At 42.1% G+C, this 27,126-nt stretch overlaps 1 long non-coding RNA gene across 1 annotated transcript in view; it reads left to right on the top strand.

Annotated features, from left to right (window-relative positions):
* Positions 1-24,058: 24,058 nt before the first annotated feature.
* Positions 24,059-27,126, top strand: part of LOC146185189 (uncharacterized) — a 91,559-nt gene continuing 88,491 nt past the window's right edge. The window contains exon 1 of the long non-coding RNA XR_014707777.1: positions 24,059-24,180. This is a non-coding gene — a long non-coding RNA (uncharacterized LOC146185189). The remainder of the gene's footprint in view (positions 24,181-27,126) is intronic.

Below are 27,126 nucleotides of genomic sequence, written 5' to 3' on the forward strand. Positions count from 1 at the left end.
CCCAAAATAATATTCCCTAGTTTAACCATAACTAAAAAAAACAAACCGTACATTTCCTGTTTCAGGCAGGTAGGTATCAGATTTCGGATTATACATATTCTTTCAGTGGCTTCTGCTAATTCGGCTTTGAAGTTATTCACATGCGTGGTCCATGAAAGCTGTTCGGTTACCGTATGCCCAAGAATGTTTGTTATTTTACCTGTTCGAAGAGAGTTTCATTTTAGGTAATATTTATGGCTGCATTCCCTCGCCTAATAATGGGCTTGAAAATTATGCATTTTGATTTATTTAAACACAAAATTTGTTATCCAAAAGCCAGTGCGGTAATGTCAGTAGATATTCATTCGCAGCTCTTTGCAAGCTTACTTTGGTATAGTGAAGAATACGTTGGCATCATCAGCATATAAATATATGATACCAGGACCACTTCCTGAAATAATATCATTAATATATACTAGGAATAAAAACGCCCCAAACATGAACCCCGGATGCACACCATAAAGAATTATTTTACTAGACAATACGCCTTTGATGCATACATACTGGTAGCGGTAATACTGATAATTTTCAATCAAACGAAATGCAATTCCTCGTACGCCATATATATTGTTTCGGAGCACACTCCGGTGTAGCCGCAACAGTTCGCCTTCAGGAACACACTCTTCTTCTTCTTCTCCCTCGTTATAATTGCACATAACCCACACTGGGGGATTGGCCAGAATTCAGTGTAGGTGACATAATATAATTGATAATGTCGATTTGACTGTATGATAGATAACCTAATAATTAGGGGTTAGTGTTGCTGAAATAATTTGAAAATTTGAGGCGATAGTAATAGAGAACCATAAATAAAGGATTAAAATTGTAAAATAATAAAAATAATAATAAAAAGAAAAAAGTACAATTCAGACAGATCAGCGCTAAGACACAAATGTTCCAGTAGCAATATTATAATTGTGAAGTAACTCACACACCGGTTTTAAGACATACCCTTCGACGGTTGCACCAAAGGAGAGGAGGACCGGAACTGTAAATGGCTATCCTAGGCGAGCAAGAGGTATTTCTAAATAATTTCTTCTCTGAGTAGCATACCTGCGGCAAAGGAGGATGTAATGTTCAATTGTATCCACGTCATCACATGACGCAGAAAAATTTGACGGCGTGAATCCGGAGTGACATAAATAAAGATTGAGGGAAGGAATTCCACAACGTATTGCATGAGCGTCATGGAGACCTCACATTGCCTCGAGGTACAACATCGGACATTCCAATAGAAATTTAAATGGTTAAAATACGTAGTCGCAAGGAGTAGCTCATGGCTCAATGAGTTTAACGTTTGAAACCGTCCAAAATGGGATATATTTAGCAAAATAATATTGGGTACAACATCGGCAACAAGCCCGTTGAGAGCCGAATTTGCTAAATAATCCGCTATTCCATTAGAAACGATGCCGCAGGACCAACAGAGCCTAGCTTCAGCATCGTCTTTGTTCACTGCTCCAGATCTTCGTCGTCGTCTCCGAGACTGCGTACTGTAAAAATACCCCCCCCCCCCCCCCCCCCCCGTCCTGAAGCATATACTACACAGGTGAACGCGAAATGTACGGTACAATATCAAGATATTTTAGCACAATATTTTGCGACAGAGTATTGCAGGCTATTCTTATGTCTAAAAATAAAGCAAAGGTGAAAAGTTTGCTATCGGAATTTTTCTCTATCTTTTCTTATATATTAATCTGGGACATTTATGCCGATTTCGTTTTTGGAACCCATATTGGGAGGGGTTTATATTATGATGTTTCGTTGAAATGGAAACCTGTCAGTCACTAATAACTCTTATGAACATTTTCGAAAAAATCAATATTTGTCAGTGTCAGCGTCGGTATAAGTAGATGCAAATGTCAACATGTCTCAGCAAAACTTGCAAATTCATACCTTTTATACAGGGAAGAAGACGTATTGGCAAAGTTTACCTGGAGGTATAATATTAAGGTGCTATTTTTGAACTACGGAATTTTGGGAAGTCTTAAGCCAAAATGTACTCACATGCGGCTGATTACAAGCGTTTGAGCTTTGCTCTGGGACTTAAGTGAGGATTTTTGTTTAATATAAACAAGTATTTCATGACGGATATAGATTCGTGCAGGGCAGGAAACTGTAACAGAAAGGTGATTGTCATCACGCTGGATAAGTTCGCTGCCTTCAAGTTTCAGAAATTATTGTATACCAAATCCAAGTAGTTGCCTCCTGTTTATATGGTACTCTGGTAGCTGCTCCTGGTCAAAGTGTTTCAGAAATGATGACAAACTGTAGCTTCATATCTTATCGCGCACATCTCTACTGAACGATTGTTCACTTACTTCGTGACCCCTGACAGCTTCTGCTAAACTTGTACTCAATGCAGTAGCAGCGAACTTAATGGTTTTTACAGTCGCAGCATGCCAGCGATTATGATGCATTTGTACTAAAACCCTTGTGTAAGGCAATGAAAGCAAGCGGACCGACTGGTACGCAGCGAAAGCGAGATAAATTCGCAGCTCCATGGTCGAAGAAACTAGGAATAAAAAGGAAAAAAAAAAGAGCAACGGCACTGATTCCGAAAATAGAAAAATCTACCAAAGAGGCTGCGATGCCAGGCCAGTAACCAATTACGGATGCCACTGTTACCGTGCACAGCGAATTGTTTGCGCAGACAGCCATGCAGGCAGCTGCCAAATGAACAGGAAACTGGCTCTCGGGAAAAGATAAGGTTATCAGAACAGCCATTAGGCGTTCGTTTCTCGTATTTACAGGGGAAAGGTTCAGCCAGAGATGCGACGCGGACGTGGGCACACTCGTAATTATGACTACGAATCGTTTTCATTTATTTGCGCCTGCTAATTTAGTTTCCAACTGGCAGGAAACGGGCGATGCGTGGAGCGCTGTTTGGCTTTCAGGAATGCTCGGAAATGCGCAGGCAATTAGCGATGCACGCGCCTAATGCGGCTAGGCGGGTGCTTTCAATTAGGCATGCATCCCGCCTGTGATGCTCATTAACGGCCCGGTAATGCCGGGAAAACCTGAACGCTTGCTCCCAATGAAATGATACTTGGAGCGACCGCGAATTGCCTGCTCGCGCGGCTTTCCCCGCTTTTTGGTTTCCTTGCGGTGCCTGTTGTGTCGATAGGACATCGCTTGCAGATGCAGATAATGGAGGCACTGCCTTGTAGCACCCTGTGGATTATTCAGGCCTTCATTGCAAACTCAATCAAGTAAATGAAGGAGTATGATGGTAACATGACCTCTTTCTAACATTTTTTTCTTGTCGTTTTTGTTAATTCTGCAGTTACCTCCAAATAATACCCAGGAGCATCCTGTGGCTGTTTAGTAACTTACATGCCTGCCTTGATGTTTAATTATCTCAGCTAATTTGTGAGCATCAAAAATGCACGTACGCAACGTTTCAATAATCTTAAACTTCGCCAATATGTTCAGGTATGGGTGCAGTACCGAGTGATAATATTCCTGACTCATTCAGAGCATACGCTGCTAAATTTTGTAATAACTGTTTATATTTGCCATTTGACTTGTCATGGCTCATTTAATTTTAAACACCCTTCTTAGTAACGCGACCCTGTTATACAGGCAGACGCATGGGTTGAATTAATGCATGAAACCTATCCAGGGCCTAAAACATGATTATTCGATAAACACTGTAGGGGGGTTTACAATGATCTCATTGTTGTTGATTATAAACTCGGAATTGCATTTGCTGCAACCATTCTTAAAAGGAGACGAGAACATATGAGATATTTTAGTTGAAGGCAAGAGTTCATATCGAAGGCACATGTTCTGCTGGCTTTTTACTGAAACCTCTTGTTGAATAGCTGCACAACTAAAGGTGAGAAATATGCTACTAATTTAATCCGTGGCCTTTTGACGCATATATATGTACCATAGTAACATCGGAGGTGTATATTCGCAACTGATGAAAATTTAGAAAATATCTCTGGCTTAAACGAAATGGCGGCAAAAACAGTCTATAGAAACAACATATCAATGTCAATTATTCGCGTTTTATTTTGGTGCTCATTCATTTTCATTTCAGTTCCTTATTGAGCGCTTTTATTAGCGTTATTTCCAGCACTAAATCAGAGCAGAAATGTTAGTTGGAAAGCGCTCTATTTAAGTGGGAAGCAATTATGCTTCAAAATTTTCATGTTCCATGGATCATTGTTGCCAAGCTCAATCGACTTATAAAAAGGCTCCGATTTCTTGTGCCAGAGTACAGCTTAACAAAAAATTAAAGCTGTTTGCTGTACATAATGCCTCCTATAATTTTTATCTACTTATTAAGTACAGTACCACAGCAATGCATTACCTGATGACTATGCATGAGCCTTAACACCCATGAGCACAGGCGTATCTAAAGAAGGAATCGTACGAGCCCTTCATTTCTAATTTTGTAAAAGGGTTTATAAAATTTAATAATAAGATTAAAAGTATTAAATATCTGCTACCTAGATATTGCCGCTTTGTTACAACATTCTAAAGACGTGAAAATAATATGTGAAGAAACGTCTCCCATGTTGTTAGTTTGACAAAAGCCAATTTTGTGCCAATAAATCTTAATGTAACAAAACTTGACAGAATTGTTATTGAAGGTGCAGGAACTCATGGAGCAAGAGGTGAGAAATATGCTCGAGTCACTTGAAGTTCTTAATGAGAACTTCTCAAGCAATTTAACTTTGGACTACTGTATAACTGAATCAGCAAACCGAGTAGAACCGTAGGTGGCATGCCTAAAAACACGCTACCAGACCGCTTAGAATGACTGTGTTTAACTTTACATGACTCGATTTGCTCATGTTATGCGTTGGGATCTTTTACCAAGAAAGAGATTAGGATAAGTTACTTTTCCTGTGAATAAATATCCGCGAACGCTCCATTTTACTGTCAGACTGCAGAACGTTTTCATAGGTACATTGTAACTGAGGTACACTGTTTTTATCAATATGGCATAACGCGGTTATTTTGCTTGCCCATGAGGAATAATACTCATTTCAAAATAACTATCTATCTTACGATTCAGCTGGAGTGAAGATTGCTGGAAAACGTATCTACAACCTTAGATATGCGGTTGATACCACTTTAATGGCAGAAAGTGAAGTGGAACTCAAGATACTTCTGATCCGCGTACAAGAAGAGAGTGAGAAGTTTGGGCTTAAACTGAACATTAAAAAGACAAAGATCATGGCATCTTGCCCTATCAAGTCCTGGAGCATCAATGGACAAGAAGTGGAAGCTGTGACAGATTTTCTGTTCTTGGGCTCCAAGATTACCTCGGAAGGAGACTGCAGCCATGAAATTAGGAGACGCCTGCTTCTGGGAAAGAGAGCAATGGTTAGCCTTGATCGCCTAGTAAAGAGCAGAGACATTAGTCTGCCAACCAAGATCCGTATAACTCGTGCTATGGTCTTCCCAGTTGTGATGTATGGATGCGAGAGTTGGACTGTGAAAAAGGCTGACCGCCGAAGAATTGACACGTTTGAATTGTGGTGCTGGCGAAGACTCTTGAGAGTTCCTTGGACTGCCAGAAGATCAAATCAGTCGATATTGTCGACCATAAACCCTGACTGCTCATTGGAGGGTCAAATTTTAAAGTTAAAGCTCAGCTACTTTGGTCATCTGATGAGAAGAGAGGAGTCGCTGGAGAAAGATCTGATGTTGGGAAAGGTTGAGGGTCGCCGGAGAAGGGGTAGGCAGCGAACGCGTTGGTTAGATGGCATCCTCGAGGCACTGCAGATGAAGTTATGTGATGTTAGGAAGATAGTGAGAGACCGGAAAGCGTGGCGTGACATGGTCCATAGGGTCACGAAGAGTCGGACACGACTGAACGACTAAACTGAACTGAATCTATCTTACAAGACAGAAAACGAAAGCCTCATAGGTGGTTTGTACCCGGAGCCCAAAGGAGCTGTATTCTAAAATTTATCGCTAACACTATTCAGACGCTATTAAAATCCAGGAAACAATTCTGATGAAGGCCATAACCGCCCCTTCCCACCAGAAAAAAATGCGAACGGATTTTATTTTTATTACATGTGATCTCATACGTGCCTCATATATTGTACTTTGATTTATTTCTGTTTTTTTTTTATTTACCAGTGTTCTCAGTCCGTACCTACACATTTCCATATTTCATGTACAAGCAATTTTCAGCTACTGAGGAACGAAATTTGTTTATCAGTATTAGTTGTACATGTATAGTTTCGAATTTCCTGTAAAATTGTTTTAATGGAGTGTGCAGGCGATAATTTCCAAATGAGAAACTTGGCGTACGCAGAAGCTCATGATGAGGAAACAGGTTCACATGGCCTATCAAAGCTGTCTTGGCAAGAATGTTTCACGAGGGTGTCTTCTTTTCTAAAAAAGAACAAGAGAAAAGAAAAGAGCGATGATACGTTGTTTGATTTTTATTTGATTGAAATCTCATTACGTTGTGACGAAACAAATTACCGAACTTGATTGCCTCCGCTTCTCTCTCGATTCCTCTGATGCTCTTGACGTATGAATGCAGGCTTCATCTCTACGCCATGGCCCTCGTTCTGTACAAGACAACAGATAATAAAGTTTATTGGGTTTCTGAAATGGTGTAAGCGGTCCCCCTTAGTCTAAATCTCCAAAGGCCTGGGCTGCATCTCGGGCTATCTTCCTCATGTGGCTCTACCTATCATTTTCTTCCTGACTTGAAGTATGCCATTACCTACCTGTTACGAGGGCTGTTCACGGCTGCTGGCATCCGGTGCAGGTGCCAGTATACAATTTACAAGATAAGGCTTGTCAGAATCAAAATATTACACCAAATGTTTAAATCAGAATTTTTTTAAGCCACCGCATGAACATTTATTTATTCTTTGATATATGATCTTAATACTGATGGGGGCAAATGGCGCATAGGAAAGGAAAGACTGAGTTTACTGTTCGTTAAAACCGAGGCGAAACTTTGTTTAAACATTTTGATTTTGCTACACTCACGAAGCTTATTGTAAAGTCTTGTTCCAACTCAAGAGAAGAAATAGTACATCCACTCGTGAAGCCACGTTGCTTCCTTATAATGTGTTGTTTGGCAAGTTTCGTACTACGCTGGAGGAACTAAAGCAGTGACGGTTAGTGCGATAATATTCTGCCATTTTCTATTTGGTTGGGCACAGAAAATTGTAAACGTCTGTCAGTGATATACTCATGCGTTGGTTGCTCTTATAGATATACAGAACAGTTTGCCACCCTAAGTTGCTTAATTCAGAACCGAAATATGCAATCATAATTGTGAATGCGTCTTTGTGATTAACGAGAATGATGACGTCGAACAGAAAGTCAGTGATGATGCAGGCTAGAATGTTACTGGCACTTAAGTGCTTTGTTTTGTTTTGGAATGCCGAAAGATGCATACAGTGTAAACAGAGCTTCTATTGCATCATTCTTTTGCCTCCTGGTTAAATGCACCGAACAGCATCTTCCACAGTGCTGAAAAAAATAAACTACACTGATAAACGAATTCTACATTCGCAAAATCTACGAAGTTTGAATCTTCTTTATATTCCAGCCAGGGCGGAACTTCATTGTAGCGGTGAATTCCCAACTTACACGCTCCAACGTTTCTCCAAGTAATAAAACACAGATTTAGAGCAAGAGGCATATTTAGCGTGTGTCCCTGTTCAAATCTAGCTTCTCTCATCTTGATTAAACGTGCACGAAAGCGCATCCAAGTAAAAAATAAAAATAAAGAAAAAACACCACAAGGAAACGCGAAAGTGCTCATTAACAGGACCAAACCTCCGCTGAAGAATATCTTTCCTTTCTTCCCTCCAGCCTCCTGGACTATAGCATATACTGCATAAATGTATCAGAAGAATATGATAATTTAATTACAAAAGCCGCGCACGAACCAATATTGGGGCACTCCGTCAGAGCCGCTGGCTGAAGTAAAAGTAAGCGTGACAGAAAAACAATTACGCTTAAAACTTCGCGCGCTTTAGAGCGCGCGCGCCTGCAGCTTAGGTTTGTCCGCTGCTAACTCAATCATGGCCTCTTTCACACACCAAATACGACCCTGATAAGTAGATTACAAATAGAGCTTTCGTTTTCGAGCCTAGCTTAAGCGACTAGACTGAATCTTAATGTCGTGGAAAGTCAGAAAAAGGAATATTATTTATTCAAAAGTAAAAAAAAAACAAGGCAAAAGCAGTAATTCTTTTCATTCATTCCTTTTTATTTCGCTTCAAGTAATGAGACGGCGGAAGGCTGATCTGATCTAAACATAAAAACAAAGTTCCAGCCTAGTCTGAAGTAACTCGAAATCTGCGCCGTAGCTTCTTGATTGAAGAGCGCTCTTTAAAATTAAAGATTAATTCTTGCTGTGTAGACGGAAGTTATAATCAAGGCGCGAAGGAAAAATGTGGATTTTGCATTTCTAAAATTTGGTAATCCTCTATGTCGCTAAGTTTTAAGCACCGCTTAACAAGCTGGGATTGTTCCATGTTATCTGCAATAAGTAAGGGTTTTCAATCTAAAAATTGTAGAAAGGGATTGAACTTTTGGTGAAGTCGTTATATATAAAATGTAGCCGGCGCAAAACTAGAGCAGTAAGATCAAGGCCTCTCAGGAAGCATCCACCCGATTGCTATATGTGAAAATAATAATTATTTTTGTTGTGCCTGGTATCATTTGAAGCAAGTGAATTTCTTCGAGGAAGCATTCTGTTTGTTTAACTGCAAAATAAAAAAAAAAAAGCAGAATACAAGCTTTGCACAAATGTCAAGCACGTTGTTGCAACGTAAATTGCTTAAATATATGCATTTGATAAAAGCAATACATTAGGCAACTTATCGCGCGAAGTCACTTTTTTGCTATAGAGGCTTAACAACACCAGCGCATTGTTAATCGAATGGTATTTCTTTACTTGGTCACAATGATTCGAATGATGCCTTAACTTATTATTTTCCGAATTACCTCCCCTACAAAAAATTATGGTTTATTTCGCGCAAATGAGTTTTCAAGGTTTATTTCAATCCCTAATCAATGACACATGTTTACATTATTTTAAATTAACACATAGTAAACCAGAAAGCCTGACACATAAACAAATGCCAAATACCACCTTAGCCTGGCTATGTTGATCAAGCTGCAGCTTATAGCTTTTAAGTTGCATTACCCACTTCAGATGATCATTTAAATTCTTGCCTCAAAGTACTGTGCTTGTATGCATCTAAGCGGGGCTCATTACTCTCAGGTCTTATATATACCGCAAGTAGTAAGGCGAAAGCCTTTAATGTTTCATCGTTGTCGACAGAAGGCTGTCAGCTGAAGTGTCATGCTTTCGAGAGCGAGAGTTAAAGATAAATAGTAAACCTTATCTTTACCGAGAAACGAACCTTCATTCTTTGGATCCCCAGCCTAGCGTTTACCAACTGCGCCACGCCTCGGATTTTTTTTTTCTTTATTGCGTGGGGAGTACTTCGAGTCCAATTAACCAGGTCGCGCCACGCAACCTGTCATACACAGTTACACTAGCATCGAGCTCTCACTTTGGCCACACATCAAAATTCCGGGAGACGTATACATGCATCTAGTAAAAGTAACCAGGCAGGAGGTCGATCCTGCGCAGCATATACTCCCCGCACCATAGCACATTGTTCTCTGAACAGACACTTCGATGAACATGGTGGCTCTGCGTGGCGATCGGTCATGCGCCTCTTCCACAGGCTAAAAAGTTCCATAAGCACAAAAAGGTCACATGGCGCCTCAGAAGCTTCCATTGTAGGCACAAATCGTATAGTATAGGGCGTAATATCGATGCCAGTTTTGAGAGTCTGTTGAAGAATGTCCCCCCCCCCCCCCCAAAAAAAAAAAAAAAAAAAAAAAAAAAACACTGCATCAAAGCAATACACAAACAATGATCTATAGTTTCTGGCTGCTGAAACAGGCGACCGCTAACGGCACAAAAGTTGTTTTTGCACGAATCCACGTTTTGACAGGTAAGGTTGATGTGTGAAGTTTAAAAAGAAAGTATTTGCGGCTGATTGTATATAGATCCGTTGAACCCGCTTTAATATACTGTTGTCTAGAAAGGGGAAGCAAGGAGGACAATACATCGGTGCAGGAAAGAATGTCTCAGTAAGAAATTTGTCATCTGTCTTCTGGATAGACTGTATAGGTATTCCAAGGAAAACCTTAGAGGGAGGAAATGGAATGTGTCGGCAACTTCCTTAAGAAAACACCACAAAGGACTCTCACTCCTATAACCAGTGGGCGCAAACAAATTAGACAAATGGGCACTTATACGTCTAATAAACACAGCTAGGAGGAAGGAATGGCTCGCTGTTTTAAAAAAGGAAAACCTTGAAACAAGCTGATGAACAAACAAGAGCTGAAGGCCAGCTCAAGCAGCCTCCAGAAGGAGAAACAAATTGTCTCGGCGCATAGGCTCCTATTGAGAGCGCCACACAAAAGTAGCAAAAATTCTATGCATGGACTGTACTTTTTTCATGTACAGTGCAACACCTGCAATGCATAGATATCTTCGAAATCAAGCAGACATTGCAAACTTGTGCCCTTGCAAATAGACAGCTTCCTACCTACCCATGCTTGGGTTTGTCGCCTAACTGATGAGACCTGAGAATTTCAGTGGGGCCCATTATTGCGACATTGATGCAAATGAACCCCGAAGTAATGTAAGTCTTCGGAGTCTCACCTGATGTCGGAAAAAATTAGGCTCTGTATCCCAGTGACCTAACCAGAGCCACCTTGATTTATCTAGGCAAAGAGACGCCCACGAACTATCACAAAAACTCTCAGTTACGCGCAAAACCACGATCCCGCTCTTTTTATCAGTGCAGAAAAGGGAAATGTCATCAGCGTATCACAAAATCTTAATTTAACTTGATCAAAATAGCTGTTTGGGCCAGTTGGCTCATACTAGCTCATAAAAAGATCAGCGCAAAACACGGGGACAAAGGAACAGAAAACGACAGGATGGGCGCCCATCCTGTGGTTTTCTGTTCCTTTGTCCCCGTGTGTTGCACTGGTCTTTTTATGAACCTAATTTCACACTGCGATAGTGAAAAGCCATTAAACACCTTGTTCTTTATTATACTAGGACATAGGGGTTCAAGATATAACGCGAATAACAAAGGCGCTAGCGGACAGCCCTGTCTAAGAGATGATTTAAGCGGAAAAGGTTTGGTAAAGTTTTGATTAACATTCAGTCTTGTAGTGGCCACTCTATAACATAGTGCAATGCCTTTAAGCAAGACATCACCAAATTTTGCACTCTCTAATACAGCAAACAAAAAATCTTGACACACCTTGCCAAAAGCTTTTGCCAGATCAATCTGAATTAGGGCCACTTGATTGACCTCATCTAACACTAGTGAAACGCTCTTCATAATTCCCCTTGTCTACCGTGAAGATGCTAGCGGCATTCCGTGAATGATAGATACTGTGTCTTCCCTTTCCTCTAAAATAATTACAGAAATGCAGGTTGTGTTCAACTAGGGGCGCGTGATGTACCGTCACGACAGGTCATGCCGTCACCAAGTGATTCAGGAACGGAAGTAAATTTCATAATTAGCGACAGCGAAATTGCCATATAAAATTTTGGTAAGGGTAGGATATCGCCGGAGGCAGTCAAAATCCTCACCCAAAGAAGGCTGAATAGGAAAATTCAGTTCATTTGGACAGCCGCTCAAGCTGCCGTCCCTGGAGCGGCTCACGAGCTAGCCAGAGCTCTCCATCCGGGGTAGCCGTCGAGCTCCCCGAACACTGGGCATACGAAGAGCGTCTACAAAATTACAGTGAAATCATCGACCATTATAAATTTGGGTGGGAATTGTTACTCCCGCCAGGTGTTAGTCTAAATAATAAAGAAGCTGTCGCGTGGAGGCGGCTACAAACTAATACCTTCATGAATCCGGTCTGGCCGTTTCATGCGCTACCAGCTGGACCATAGGGAAAATGATCAGTCCAAACACTGTGGGAAATAAAAGTTGTCCAACCAATGCATATACGAAGCCGACCCCGCCGGACATCTGATCCAGACGTCCGGGTGGCACCTTTCATTTGCCGCTTCCTCGAACGCCGCACCACACAGCAAACAGAAGCGGACCTAGATGTCTAAAAGGCGTTAGTACAGCAGGCATCAGCGGCGTGTGAAATTAGTTTACAGGATTGAAAAGGCACATTATCTGTCACACTTCTTCGCGGACATACGTACCACGCCGTAAAAGAAGGCAGGAAGGTGGCAGTGAAAGAAGGGAGGGAGATAGAGGTGCTGTAGTGGAGGGCAACGATCCATCGCGCTATAATGGCTTTCGCCTCATCGCACTTGTGGTCCAAAGTGCCCCCTAAAAGCTTTTTTTTTTTTTTTTTTTTTTTTTTTTTTTTTTTTTTTTTCAGTGTGCAACCAGGCAAATATTGCTGCTCTCTAGCATTGCGTAATGATTTCGAAAGAAAAATCTCGTGAACGAAAATTATAAACACGAGAAAGCGCATTATCAAACTATACGCCAGCCTTAGAGAAGTAAATAGTTTCAATACTCGCAATTGACAAGATGTGTTTAATAAGTTCAGAGGAATCATCAGAGGCCAGACGGAGTATGATAATAAATGCGCAAGAAATTTGTTATCAGCATTCACCCAAGCGCATCCATATGGCTGTCAAAGTAAACTACGCTACTTACGCAGAAATTTTGTAGTTGAAAAAATTGTCCTCATCCGAGGATCGAACCCAGGACCTTCACCTACCCGGGCAGTCGTTCTACCAACAGTTAATCAGAGCGGCTAGCATTTGTTAGCAATACGTCGAATCAAGGACTGAATGTTGGACAGCTAAAAAATAAATACTCCGTTATTTCAAATCGCACTCTACTTTGAGAAATTTTTTCTCAAAATAATTAACTAAAGGCCCTTCCCATTGTGGATTACTCAGACTACTAGCCGCCAATACTCAACACAAACACCAGTGGTGGCAGCCCTGGATAAGTCAGATAAGTTAATTGTAGACCCACTGCATTGGGCCCTAAGGTGGCGGGCAGTGGCTTCGCACTGGTATCCGAACGAAACTTAAAATTACTGCTTCGTGAAATCTATTTTCTTTGCAGCATGCTGATGCACTTTGGTGGATGCTAATAGATGAATTACTTCCTGATTTCGTATCACACAGTATGTCAATAATGTACATGATTTTATGAACACAAAGCTCCTTAACGAAATTATTCTGTATGATTACCTCTGCGAATAAATCTGCCCCACTACTACACACGCTAATCAAGGCCTACCCCCAATTAAAGCATAAGATAGCCCAAAACACCTAGTTAGTAATGACACGTGAAGCAAATCGTGATGTCTGAATAGATGAACAGAAGAAAAATGACTTGCTATAGTATTTGATGACAGTGACGAGAGAATCGAGAATACAATTCAATATTTCAAATTATTTTTCCAATCGATGAGGAAAGTGCTGCGCTGTCCAATGTTTGCATTCTGTAAAGATAAATGACTTCCACTCTTACTCTCAAACTGGACTGCAGTACAGAATGTAAGGCGCAGTGTCCAAGCTCGCCCAAATCCAAGACCCTCGAGATGCTGGGAACATAAAAGCGGAGAAACAAGCCAAGAGGGAAGAAACTGAACAACCATAGGAGGAGCATCGAGCCGTAAGCTGAGAGTGGCAAGCGAAGGATAAAGTTGATAAACAAATTTCGTTACGATGGGGCGAGGAGCACGGGGAGAGGTTCTAAAACGCAGCGGGACGGCAGGAGGCGCGTGGTAACAAAGACGCGTTCGACGGCGCCTGAAATCGCGGGCTCGCTGAGGAAAATGAGAAACAAACTAAAACTGCCTTACACGATCCTTGAAGCAAATACATACAAGATGCTCTGAAGTAACTGTCCTATATGCCTGCACTTGGCTTGGAAGCGTCGCCCCCGGCCGCATTTTCTTTACTTTTATTTTCGCCTTCTGTGCGGCGGCGTTCAAGGAAACACGCCAGCGCCGCACACAAGGCATGCTGTGGCAGACCGGGAAAAGCCGATTTCCCTCAAGGGCCATTTTCTTCCGACAGAGCGACTTTTATTGCATCATTGGCAGCCAGAACAAAAGAGTGGTTGTGGGGCTCTTTTTTTGTTTCCTTTTATGACAACGGTGCTTCAGCGACGGTCGTTTGCAAAAGCAAAGTAATCAAAGAAAGGAAATGAAACCGTAGTGTATATTGCGGAAGGAAGGAAGCAAAAATGCGCGAAAGGGTCGCTCTTAGGGCATTGGGGGTGCGACGGCAAGCCAGATGAATGAAAAAAAAAGAAAATAAAAGCAGGCTAGCGAAGCATTCTACCACTAGAGACAGGGGTGATTTCTCTTGTGCTCACTCATGCATGGCGATGTTCTGCACTTAAACAAAAAATGAAAAAAAAAGATACGTGAATGGAATCTAACTTGTAGGCTCCCGTTTTTCCTTTACTTCCAATCGTGTGCATACAAGTTGTTCGCTCTCACCACTTTAACATTTTTTTTTATTTCACTCTGCACACCATCGACATCAAGTAGGCAATGCGAACGCTAGCAATATGAATTGGACACTGTATAGACTGCAAAACTGCTTCAGTTGGGGCCTTTTTTATCCTCATAAAACTTAATATATTGTGATCTGCTTCCCTGAAAACATGTCTCAAGTACTTTTGTCTCAAACAGGGTGTGCTTGCTGAAACAGACGTCCTGGTGATGGAACTGTCAGACTGGTTTGAGCCACAACAACATGGTGAGAGATCGTTTTTGACAGGATACGGCGACCGACACAATGCTTATTAGATGTGCGGTATTCAGGTGCTATCACGTCAAGAATTCTTTACCACGGAGGCGTTAAGGTTAGGTGCATAGTAAAAAAACGAATGGATACCGGGTGTCCAAAGTCAATGTTTTAAGGGGTCTGTAACACTGTTACTCTTTCTTGTTTATAAACTTCGCCATCCATCCAGAGCGGCATACGTGGAACGTCCTTTGTACCGCGAGTGTCCATCCTCTCCTGTTGATCACGTTCCATGTGAAACTCGTAAGAGAAGAACCACACTATGGAAGACGGTGCAAGGAACTATCGCGGCGGGTATTGCCCACATCGGTTGACCAAGATATGAACAGCACTTTCTTTGGTTTTATTGCCGCCTGTAACCGAACCTTCGAGAGTGTTCACTAGTGCCACCCATCTACAGCGGCGGATGTGGAACGCCTTTTGTACCTGGAGTGCCCGCCCACCCTTCTTGATCCTGTTTCACGCGACACTCGAAGTATAAAGGATGTTCCAAGTTCGCCGCTATGGATGGGTGGCACTGGATTTATTTATTTATTGCAGTTTGTAGCAAAAATACAATTTTTGCCGTGGGACCGAGGCTAAAGGTGACGTACAAGTCACCTGACTGGGCCTTCGGCACCACAATTGACATGTGCAACACATCGCAGCAGGCACAGAGCAGCACAAAATAGTCAGTCATATGTGAGAATGTACTACAAACACAAACCAGGGGCAAAACACATAAAATTCAATCTTTAGCATACATCAAGATAACAGTGTCAACAGTAATTGGTATTACAAAACGGAAATAGGAAACAAATAATCACGTATGTTCCAAAAAGTACATCTTAATTTTTTTTTTAATGTTAACAAGGAGGATGATTCTTCAAGTAGATAAAATATGTCAGGATAGCAGTTCAAGAGGTTAGGGATTTGCTAGTGAATTAACTGCATACCATATCCGGTCCTTATGCGAGGTTTTATAAGGTTCCCATTTCTAAGGACGTAATGTGGATCTGTGTTGATAAACGTAGTTAAAAACGCATTACTGTCAGTTTTGTGTTGTCGATATATAAATTCGGATAATCGTTGTTTATAGAGGGCTTAATACTTAATATATTACTTAGTTTAAAGTATGCAGACGCAGAATCATATCTAGACAAGTTGTGAATAAACCGGAGGCCTTTCTATTGCAAAATATAAATCTTTTCCATGTTGATTTTTGTACCCACTCCCCATACCAACAGACAGTACTGAACACGAGACTGGACAGTGGAAAAATATAGTTGCTTCCTCAAGTGCATTGGCAGAAGCGGGCGAAATTTATTCAGTATGCCTATGTATCGGGCTGTTTTGCTGGATACAAAGTCTACATGATAAGACCAGCGGAGGTTTTCGTGAAATAGTACACCTAAATACTCATGCACTGAAACACGTTCTAAGGAGACAGATTGGAACGAAAGTGTGATATTTTTATTTATTGGTTTATTGACAGCGGAAAAAATTATATATTTTGTTTTATTAACATTTAACATCAGCTGGTTTGCACAAAGCCAACTCGACAGATCTTCAAGCCATTTGTTAGCTGCAGACACTAGAGAGGGTAAGCTTGGCGAGGAAAAAAAGGCGCTCGTGTCATCGGCATAGAGCAAGATTTTGGAAGTTCCAGGGATAGTAATTATATCATTTATATATAAAAGAAATAATAGAGGGCCTAGGATGGAACCTTGAGGAACACCGTATTTTATGAATTCAGGATCGGAGGCAAAATCATTTATAACGACAAACTGAGAACGGTTTGACAAGTAGCTTTGGAGCAGTTGAAGTGCGACGCCTCTTATTCCGTAGTGTGGCAGTTTTTCAAAAAAAGTATTTCATGCTTAATTGAGTGGAACACTCTCAAGGTTCGGTTATAGGCGACATTAATACCCGATAAAGTATTGTCTGTATCTTGGTCAACCAAGATGTGGACGATATCGGCAGCGGTAGTTCGTTGCACTGTCTTTACAATGTAGTTCTTCTCTCTTGCGACTTCAAATTCTTACTCCCGCCGGGGTGGCGTAGTGGTTACGGCGCTCGACTACTGTGCCCAAGGACGCGGGATCGAATCTCGACCTCTGTGGCCGCTTTTCGATTGAGTCGAAAAGCAAGGCGCCCGTGTGCTGTGCGATGTCAGTGCACGTTAAATAACCCCAGGTGGTCGAAATTTCCAGAGTCCTCCAGTAAGGCGTCCCTCATAGCCTGTGTTGCTTTAGGACGTTTAACCCACAAACCAAACCAAACCAGTTCCGTTCTTGCCCACATCCTAACAGATACACCGACAGTTAGAAAGAAAACATGAGCTAGGCTGTTCAACGCGTGGGGACCCAGCTGGAGTATACAAGAGGGGCTCCGACCTCTTACACAGAGAAGGTGGTACAGCCTCCTAAAGTTGTCCACACTGACCAACAGAAAACTGATATTGCTAAAACAAATAATTGCTTAGTCGGATCGGGGAATAGCAACGCCGTCGGAAACACAGTATCCGCATTGCGCGGTAAGACAGCACAGTGGTATTTTTTTTGTTTTGGCTCAACGTTACATGAATGGAGGTGCATCACGACTTATCCAAGATTGCGCTGGTGCCCCAACCTGCCCGGTAGGTGGCAACCGTAGTGCCAAAAATGAAGTTCGAAATTTCTAATTAAACCATTCTGCTTTTTGGGAGCCATTGAAGAACGGGACGTGCTGCTCTCAAACAGTGGGATTTCATATTGTCAGCTTCTATTGGGATCAGAGGCTCTTCGACTATGCAAAGCAAACCAATAGACGCCCGTCGAAGATGTTGGCATTCTTCATGCAAAGAAACACTGCACATTTTCGGGGAAACAGCTCTCAAATATACTCTCTAACATATTTATTACATCACAATGACATTAAAACTAGCTTAAGATTTTTTTTTCTCAGCGCGCTTCCATATTTTGCTGTTATTAAAAAAAAAACGTGCTCCATATGATGTTTGTGGTAGCCTAACATACCATTGCGAACTCACGGAAAATTCAGAAGCAAAGGTTTGGTATAACCATGAAAGCCTAGATTATTTTTATGAGTGTGTTTCTGAAGGCACATTACAATTTCTCATTGTTAAGTCACGGGTATTTAAACACGCATCCAATTCGTTTTCTATGGAAAGTCAAACTCGTTCTGAGGACAGAATGAACTTCAGAAGCGAAATTTCGCGACACATCTGAAGCTTAAACAATTTATGTAAAATATGACTTGAAATATTTCACAGCTGGTTCCATTATTTTGCGAATTGCAGCGTATTGCTGTTTTATAGCAACTCTAACTACCGGCTGTGAGAGCAGATAAACCGACAAAATCAAACGTTTGCACACAAATGAACCTTAGACCATTTCCATCTATGTGTACACAATACTATCTTGCAATATTTCACATTTGCCTTACAGTTAAAGGTTCTTCAAAATTCTGCACGCGGCAAGCTCTACATTCTGATTATAAAGTGGAATATAGAAGTTCCAGCGAGAACAACCGCCAAGTGAAGTTGATAAAGCGGTATCACTAGCCATCTTTGCATTCTGAGGTGGTCGAGCTTATATGCTCGCTCAGATATAACTCCTAGAACGGTTTTCATACTCTCTTCCAAGTACGCAACCCTTGCAAGCCGAGGCCCAACTATGGGACCCTTGAAAACATCCTGGCCGGTAAGTGACCTGGAGGATTAAAACAGTACAGATTAACTCAAGTCGAGTGAGGTTCTTTATCGTGCTCTAACTCACACAGTAGAGCTAGCGATGTACTTGAAGTTCGCTCCCACAGATGCTGCCGCTATGGCCCGGATTTCTTCATGCATATGTCGGCGCAGTAACCGACAGCTTTAGCCAATAAGCAAATGCGGTGGGCACAACACGTGTAGCTCTAATCAGTGTGATCTAATAAGCGTGCCGTCTTGCGCAGTTGCTGCCTGTTTAAAATAAACAACAAGTTTGTAGGCCCAACTAGACATAGTTCTTGATCTTCTGATTTAGACCTCATTTCTTATTATCGCGACAGCGATAAATTCATACAGAAAAAACATATGCGGTATCTTTCTGCGCCTAAGTACTCTCGTGGGATTGCGTTAAGCAGGACACGTTCCCGTCCATAAGAACAGGATTACTGATAGTGCGGCATTTGAAGGTAAGCCGATTACTTTTCCTTGCAATTAGCAGCCCGCTAAATATCCGCTTGAAGGCTTGCTTTTTTTTCTGCTTACGTCTATTCCATAACATTTGGACCTATCAGATTGCCAAGGCACATGAGCACGAACGCATAAGCAGGCTTATCGTGCTCGCATAGCTGAGTAAAATGGCGTCCTAGCTTTTTCTCGCTAATGCTTCATAACATCATGACTCTAATATCGCTTGCTGTCTTTGGGACCGTTGCAGGTTTAGCGGAAAGTGTCCAAATATTGGGAAATTCTGAAATTAGAGTTAGCATGCATAACAACCACGGCTACGGATCACATCACATCATCACATCACTTTATTTACCTTAAAGACCCCTTTTCGGGTCTTTGAATTGTCGTGAATGAAACGTTGAGGCCATATTCCGGGCCACTGAGTAATGTTTTCCGTCCCCAAGTTGCCCGTCAGACTCCTAAGGCGGTAGATGGCCTACATTCTCACCAAGGCGTTCACTCAAGAACAGCCGATATGTTCTGTTTTCTTTCGACGAAATGGGGCACGAATTTACACCGCTTGATATTTCAGGTATTGAAAGCTTCCATTTATTGCTTTCGAGGAGCTCAATCGGTATTAGATGAGCGGGAAATAAAAGTTAACCGGGTTCTTCCGAGTGGGTGATAATAAATGCTTGTTCGGTTGATGTTAAAGACTAGGTTTTGGTTAAAGTGTCTGCTCCTCAGCTAGTTGTTTACGCATGGTAAAACTGAAGAATCAAAGCGCTACGCTGCAAAATAAAAAGAGGATGGGTGACTATTCAGGCGCCTGTACCATCCTTTCTCTTCTTTTGTGTCAATATGAAGTGCCTGGACTAAATTTAATGTGTAGCAGCAGAGCCATCCAGCCGCGAAGCGAAAACGAGGAGCAACCGAACCTAGCTAGTGTCTCTCGTCAGTGTAACTATTACCTTCTTTCCAGCTGAAAGTAAGAGCACGCCCGCTGGCATAATGGCCGTTCAAAAGGTTGGTGTTCTTAATTTTTTTATCGGCATCTTATTACGGACGCCTCGAACAATTGAACTCGGACGGGATCCCGAACACCGCTCACGGCATGGATAGTGTAGCCCAAACGTTCGCTGACAAGCCTGATGCAATGCTCTCATTTGTCGATCTCCAACTATGGCTAGCTGAAGTCGCAAGTTGATCTAGCATTGCGGAAGTTACCTCGTAGACAGAAACGCTTCATTAGGTCACTGCTTACCTCCCACCGAAGACCGCCGCTGCTCTCCGTGACGTCATATTAGCTCTGCCAGTATCAGCCCCTTTTGGCCATCTAGTGGCTGAACAGGTCAAGGTGTGACATCAATGTACAGCCACTGACAAAAGCTCATGTTTGTCCAAACACTGGGGCCCCACATATCTAAAGATCGACTGCGGCGACAAGGCAGCCACTTTCGTCAAGGCCTTACCCAGCTAGTCTTTTCTTCAAAGCTCCTTATACTTGCTTTCCGTAGTGCTCGTTGTCACTTACGAATTGTTCTTGCGGATGACCCGAGGTTGGGGCGCCACAGAAGCTTTGCACGAACATAGGTATGCTTAATATGACCATTATTCCCTCAGTGATTTCTACCAATAGGCAGCTGAAAACGGGTGGCGAAATAAACACTATGTAATTCATATTCAGGCCCTATTTGGTTCTCTAGTGTTTTAAAACAAAACTAAATAACGATAGAAGAAGAGCACTTGAAACAGGCACTACCACATCCAGCTTTATGTTTTTGTTATTTTTTTGCCTTTTATGCACCTTCTGTCGTAGCTTTGTATCTGTTGGGCATGTAAAACATAAATTACGCCTTCTGAAGAAGGGGGGAGAATACTCACAATACGGTGCTGTGCAGACACGTTGGTATAGGCAAGACGACACTTCGATCGGATTAAAGCTAGCCGGTAATGGCAAGCAGCCGCCCACGCCTGCGTGGGCAGCAGCTCAGAGTGGAGTCGGGATCAATACTCATCAGCATCAGGGGTAACCGGCTGCTTTCTTCTCTGCGTGGTTCTTCTTCCACTTATTTCCCACACCCGAAGCAGCCAGAGCTATTAGGAGGGCGTGTAAAACGTAAACATTTGCAGTCATGTTTCCTTGTGGCGTAGTCATGACTGGTCAGTTGTGCCAAGCCCTATGTGAGGCCGTGGTCGCTTCATCTCCGAATCGGGCTTGAAAGACGAATTACGCGGGCGTAAACAGGGATGGAACTTGCCGAATGGGAAGCCGAAGAAAGGGCTGAGTATGGAACATGTACAGGGATCAGCTTTTGGAGTCCTCACGGCGCTCTCAATTCACTCATGGTTTAATCAAAAGAACCGAAAGAGGGAGCGAAACTTAAAGGCACACCGGAAAACAGCCTCGAGATTTCGTTCGTCCGTTTTTAAATGCGAAATATGAGATGAGAACTCTTAGAAAAAACGAGCGCGGAAAACACATGCGGCTACTATTGAGAAATGTTGCTGTAAATACGACACGTGTGGTTGCACGCTATCTTCAGGACTATGGGGTGTCTCGATGCCTTTGCCTCTGCTTTTAGGGCGATGCCACAGTTTGTAGCATCCCGCAACGCCGTTTACTCCTCGTGGAGGAATGTCTTGGCCCACTGAACAGTCGCGTGCAGCGAGTAGTGTGCGTCGTGGGCTCTCTGCGCTAGTCTTCCAACTACAATAACCCGACTGAACATGAAAAAGAGCGTGGATTTTGTTTTCTTAGTGGCAGTAATTTGGCCTGGAGGTTCGAGGTCTGTTTTGTGCGTAATTGAGCTGATGCGACTGGAATTAAATCGTCAAGGTATCGCGATTATATGTGCTCAAACGTGGGCTTGCTGCACTGAAAATTGACCACGGCTGTTTGAACATATAGGTCTCTGATGCGCATAGAATAAGGCTATACTTATTTTACGGTAGTGTAGTGTTCACGCAAAGTGATTCCCGTGGAGTATCATTAGCAGGAAATATTAGCAACAAATTAGAATCATTTTTCTGCGCTTATTGTGTACGATCTTTTTTAAATTTCTTTTTCGTACAAATAGCAAATACAATTCATTAGAGGTAGACTCATAATAGAATACGATGGTGCCTTCATCCTTCGTAACTAGCAGTCGTGTTACTCTAGCATAAATTCCATCTAGAGGTTATTTTTAATCACTCCTACGAAATAAAAACAAGGGGAAAATTATTACAAGCGACAGATGCACAGATAAAGTTGACGAAATCGTCGTACACTATGAAGAACAACAATTAGTTTTCTTCGATATTATGCGCTTTATAACTAAGGGTTGGATGTTTAGGTTGAAAAAAAAAGAAAGGCTATAAAATATAGTGGAATCTAGTTTTCCCTATTCGGTTATAATCAAGAAAGCTAAGTATTCTAGGAAAGCAAACAATAGCTAACTCAGTGCTTAGTGCGGCTCAACGCTCAGTGAACGTTGGAAATTAACAAAGCAAGCCAGATCTGTCAACTGGTCAGTAGGTTTATCAGCTGTATGTAGGCCATAATTATGAAATCGCAACGGGGTGTCAGGGAAAATGTGTCCTTGCTGACGTGATGATTGAGAGGTTCCATAACTGCCTTAAAAAGAGAAGTAGATCATGCGATACTGGCCTCCTACTCAATATAGCGTGGAAAGAAACACAACCACTTTTAATTACGATATAAATTTCTTCTACTAACAAAGGTTCAAGATCTATCATGTGCACCTTAAATACTAGTATATCAACTGTGAGCGTTAAAACACACACAAAAAAATACTCTGAGATAACCTTTGAAACAGAGAGGATCGCCGCACTAATTTGCTGAAAAGAGCCAGTAACGCAATAATCGAGGTATATAATGAAAAAGAAATGACGTTACTTTCTGTAATAAACATCTATAAAATTTGTGCAATTTACAGAAATAACCCCCAAAACTCCAACCGCTATTAGCCCAGTAAGTCCATGAGGGTGTAACAGAAAGCATTTCGTCCAAACCGGTTAGGTAGCCATACTTTATCCTAATGGTTCTGGAATTTTTTTGCCTCGCTTTCCTTGAAAACATGCCGTCGAGCTTTGTAAAATAACTCGCTTACCCATGTGGCGCAAATAGGGCAGGGCTGGGAAAATGCGGCTAATTAGTTTAACCTCACTCAAAGAAAAGCTAAACCATTATTGGCAACTATACGATGCTGATATCTTAGTATTTAACGGGTTTTTGTTGAAATATAAATATTTACAACGCTGCATATAGAAAACATCTTACGTAATTACGTGCCTGCTTTGAAAAATAAATAAAGAAAGAAAGTTTGAACAGCTAAGACCAGCATCCCAGCAAACGTCATAGCTGGTTACCAGTAAATTACGCAAAGAAACACCTAAACCAGTAAAGGCCGAGAATGATGTGCTACCCGAGGCCCCCCCTTTTGGGATATTCGCAAGCAGGTGCGTTAGAACATCAAATGGTATTTTTACTGCAAAAGAAGCGCCTTGCTAGCTTCCGACGAACAGCTAGCTTCCGGCATTGAGCATATACAGTGAGGTAAGCACAATTCCCAAAACGCTCCCAAATGCGTAATGCTTCCGGCATTGAGCATATACAGTGAGGTAAGCACAATTCCCAAAACGCTCCCAAATGCGTAATAAACAGTTCCTGTCGTATCAAAGAAACGTTTGGATTATGTTACAGGGGAGCCACTGATAAATGCTGTGTTTTAAACCGTAGGTATTTTTACTTAAGAAACTTGCGCATTGGAGTAATGCACACGTTATTCAGAAAAATACGACCCAAAAACAAACAGTGGCTGCACGGAAAAAGTGCGTCGCGGCTCATATTTTATACTACACGGGCAAATTACGTTCACGCAGCACAACAAACAACTTTCTAACAGCCTTCTCAGCTCAAGAAACACCAAAATTCATTCTACAGACAAGCGAAACGTTATCAGCAAAGCGAGACGGCGCGTTGAAAAGCACTGTGAGGTGGGCGTACCAGGTGGCACATGCCCGGCGCCACATCAGCGTTTATATGGAAACGAAACGCTTAGATGCTGCCCAGCGTGCATACGTATAATATGTTGTGTACCTATGTGGTGAAGTGGAAGCGCACATCGGCTCGCCGCCTCGCGGGTGGTCAGACCCTTATTTGCTCGGCCGCGAAACGGCTCTAGTGTCCGCTCTTTACGTAAGTATGTTTCTCTATGGTCTCCCCTCCGGCCTCTATGACTAACCCGTGGGTCACTGCTATATTCAGAGGTGTGAGGTCAGCAGGACACTCCTTTGAGCTGAAAAAAAGGTTTTCTGCATGCAAGGTGCGGGCTTGTTCAGAATGCTAAGTTTGGTGATACCAGTGAAATGCAAATTTAATGGGGGCGATTCGGTTTCATCGTCTGCAATGGATGCGGCGCAGTCTAGCTAGTCCGTAGAACTATTTCATAGCAAGCGAGTAGATATAGATGTGAAAACATTAGGGTCTTTGTCTTGGATGACACAGTCTGTAACTTAATTAATTGGAGAGGTCTGCTTCAGCCAGCTTTTCTGGCCAGCTACTACTGCTCATGTAGCAGTGGACAATTCCTTGAAGTGCATGGTGGGCTCTTGACGGCGTGACTTGTATTTTTATTTTGAGCACACACAACGTACTCACCATGATTTCAGACCTTGTAAAGCTTTCAGATCAAAACTAGAAGTAGCGCCGAGCTCAACTGCGCATATCTTGCATTGAGGCATTATTAAAGCATCTTGACAGACGCATAAATAACTTGCCGCTGCTCTTGCAGCGCCACGCCATCGTTATGTGCGACACAGAAATGCCCTAACACGGAGAAATGAAACAAGTAATGATATCTTTTTAACATGCAAAAATTATCCGTTCTCTGAGTAGCTAGCCAGGAGCCGCAAATGAAGTAAAAAAAGAAACGATTTAGAAATCTTGCTCGAAATGAGTAGAGATTGCTGTAAGCAGCAAGTAGAGCCTTTCTCAACTTCTCGCGCCCCAGGATTTCCTAAGCGTCTGTAAGGAAAGCGGCACTTAAGCGACTGGGATTTCCGTAGAGGTAATCATTGCGATTAAAAAACTAATTTTTGGTCTCTCCTGGTTGCATAAGTTAGAAAGGCCATTTCCCTGGGCAAAAACGCACGTGTTCCTTCTCCTCCTTGCCCTTCTCGTATGCGCCACATGTTAAGTGCAGCAAAAACTTATTATAATTAGCTTTAGAACCAAGTGGGTCTGATTCGGAGTCGACAATTTTTTTTTTATCCGGACGAAGAAAAAAATATTCGAGAAAAAAAGAAATGAACTAAGCAAGTACTCTCGAATACAACAGCAAGAAAGACGGGAAGAAGACAAGGAATTCAGTTCGTGCTCGCGGACACCTGCTACCGGAAAAATTCAGATTCGTTTCGGCTTACAAGCAGCTGCCGCACGTGAACGCCTCGTTTCTGTCCACAAGCAGCAAAGATAAAAGTTGAAAGTGAGACTACTTCTTTCTCGCTCACAAGTAATTCGTTGCCGGAAATGAAAGTTCTGTTTTTAGTTTTTCCGCAGTAAGTATGCATGCCACATGCCGTCGAGCAATCAATAATGCAAATATCTTGATCCAGGCGCTCAAGTTTTCCTTCGCCTGTATGTGAACGCTAGAAGTTAAGGCTCGTTTACTATTGCTTATAGTTTGAGCAGCTATACTTACTCGGGCTGATTATAGTTAATTTTCCCATAATTCTAGTGAAATCAATAATAATTATGAATGCTGGAGAGCAGGCGGCACTTCTATATTTAGCCCCTGGCAAAGTCACTGTCACAAAAAACTGGAGAGATCGTTGTTATATACCTGAAACACTTCTGTTCCGACATGTTATCTTCTTTAGTGCCGACCATAAGCACGCAGATGAGGGAGTGCGTTCAATTTAGCCTCGATACTTCTGGCTTGGCTTCATTTGCTATTGTAACAGTCGCCGCGAAGTTCCCAACAGCCCCCCCTCCATTCTCTTTATTTTTTATTTTCTTTTTTTTGCACCTGCCGCACTTCGAGGCTTTTGAACAGTGGGATTACTCCCCTTTAAGAATCACTGTGGAGCGTCAGAAGAGCCCCATTATGGCTCGGCGAAATTTCGCCAATAATTAAGCGTAACTAATATCCCTTGAAGGTAACACTGCATTTCCGCGGAGTGAAAAGTGCAGTGCGGCATGCTACTTTGGGCAGCTTTACCTAGATAACCAGCTTTTAGCACCATTTTGTGTATTTATGGGGGTAGCATGGATATGGACATGATCATCCTTTTTGTCAAGAATTTGTTTATAGCCTCTGGCACTCCGCTAATAACTGATGGTTTTCTTCGAGCTGCTAAGAAGCAAAAAAAAAAAAAAAACAACAACAACACCATAATTTCATAACAAGCAGCCGTTTTGTGGTTGAGTCCACGTCTAGTTTTAGTTTTACCAACAGCGCCGGTTCATAGCCAAACTGCTTTCCACCTTTCTTTTTTCACCATGGTAATTTATTGATTATTTTACAGTATTCTTCTCAATTATCCGCTTTGAACGAATCTGAGTTATAATACTAGTTCATGCGTGTTTTACTTGACAAAAGTGATACACAGGGATAAAAGTAAGTAGCACGATTAATGATTGAAAATAATTGGCTGTGAAAAAAACAAAACGCTGGACTTATTGCATAGACACCACAACACTGATGGATTATGTGTAGACAGTCAAAAATGTACCACAATAAGAAAGCCATACAATTACACACAGCAACTAACAACATAATTCTGAGGGAACACCAGGAATGAAATGATGCAAGGACGACGCGCAAGTTACAGATCAGACTAAGGGGTATATATTTGTGTCGAGAAAAAAGACAGTTCATGGTTATTTGAAAAAAGTATCAGTAGCATAAAGGTGGCTAAACCAGCGCAAGAGCAATTGACTACAAAGAACGTAGAAAAACCCAACAATACAAACGAAAAGAAATCACACAGGAAGCATGCTCTCAACCGTCTTGCCCAAAGCGTTCATGACACCGTCGTTTAAACTGAAGTGCCGACCTATTTACAAGTTGTGCCGAGTCGGCTTACCAATGCGCTGGATCCTGCTGGTCTAGCGTGCGCTGGCACCCAGTGACAACAAAGC

The sequence above is a fragment of the Amblyomma maculatum genome, chromosome 6 (genome assembly GCF_055883805.1).
Source record: "Amblyomma maculatum isolate TAMU_Amacu chromosome 6, ASM5588380v1, whole genome shotgun sequence".
Classification (NCBI taxonomy): domain Eukaryota; kingdom Metazoa; phylum Arthropoda; class Arachnida; order Ixodida; family Ixodidae; genus Amblyomma; species Amblyomma maculatum.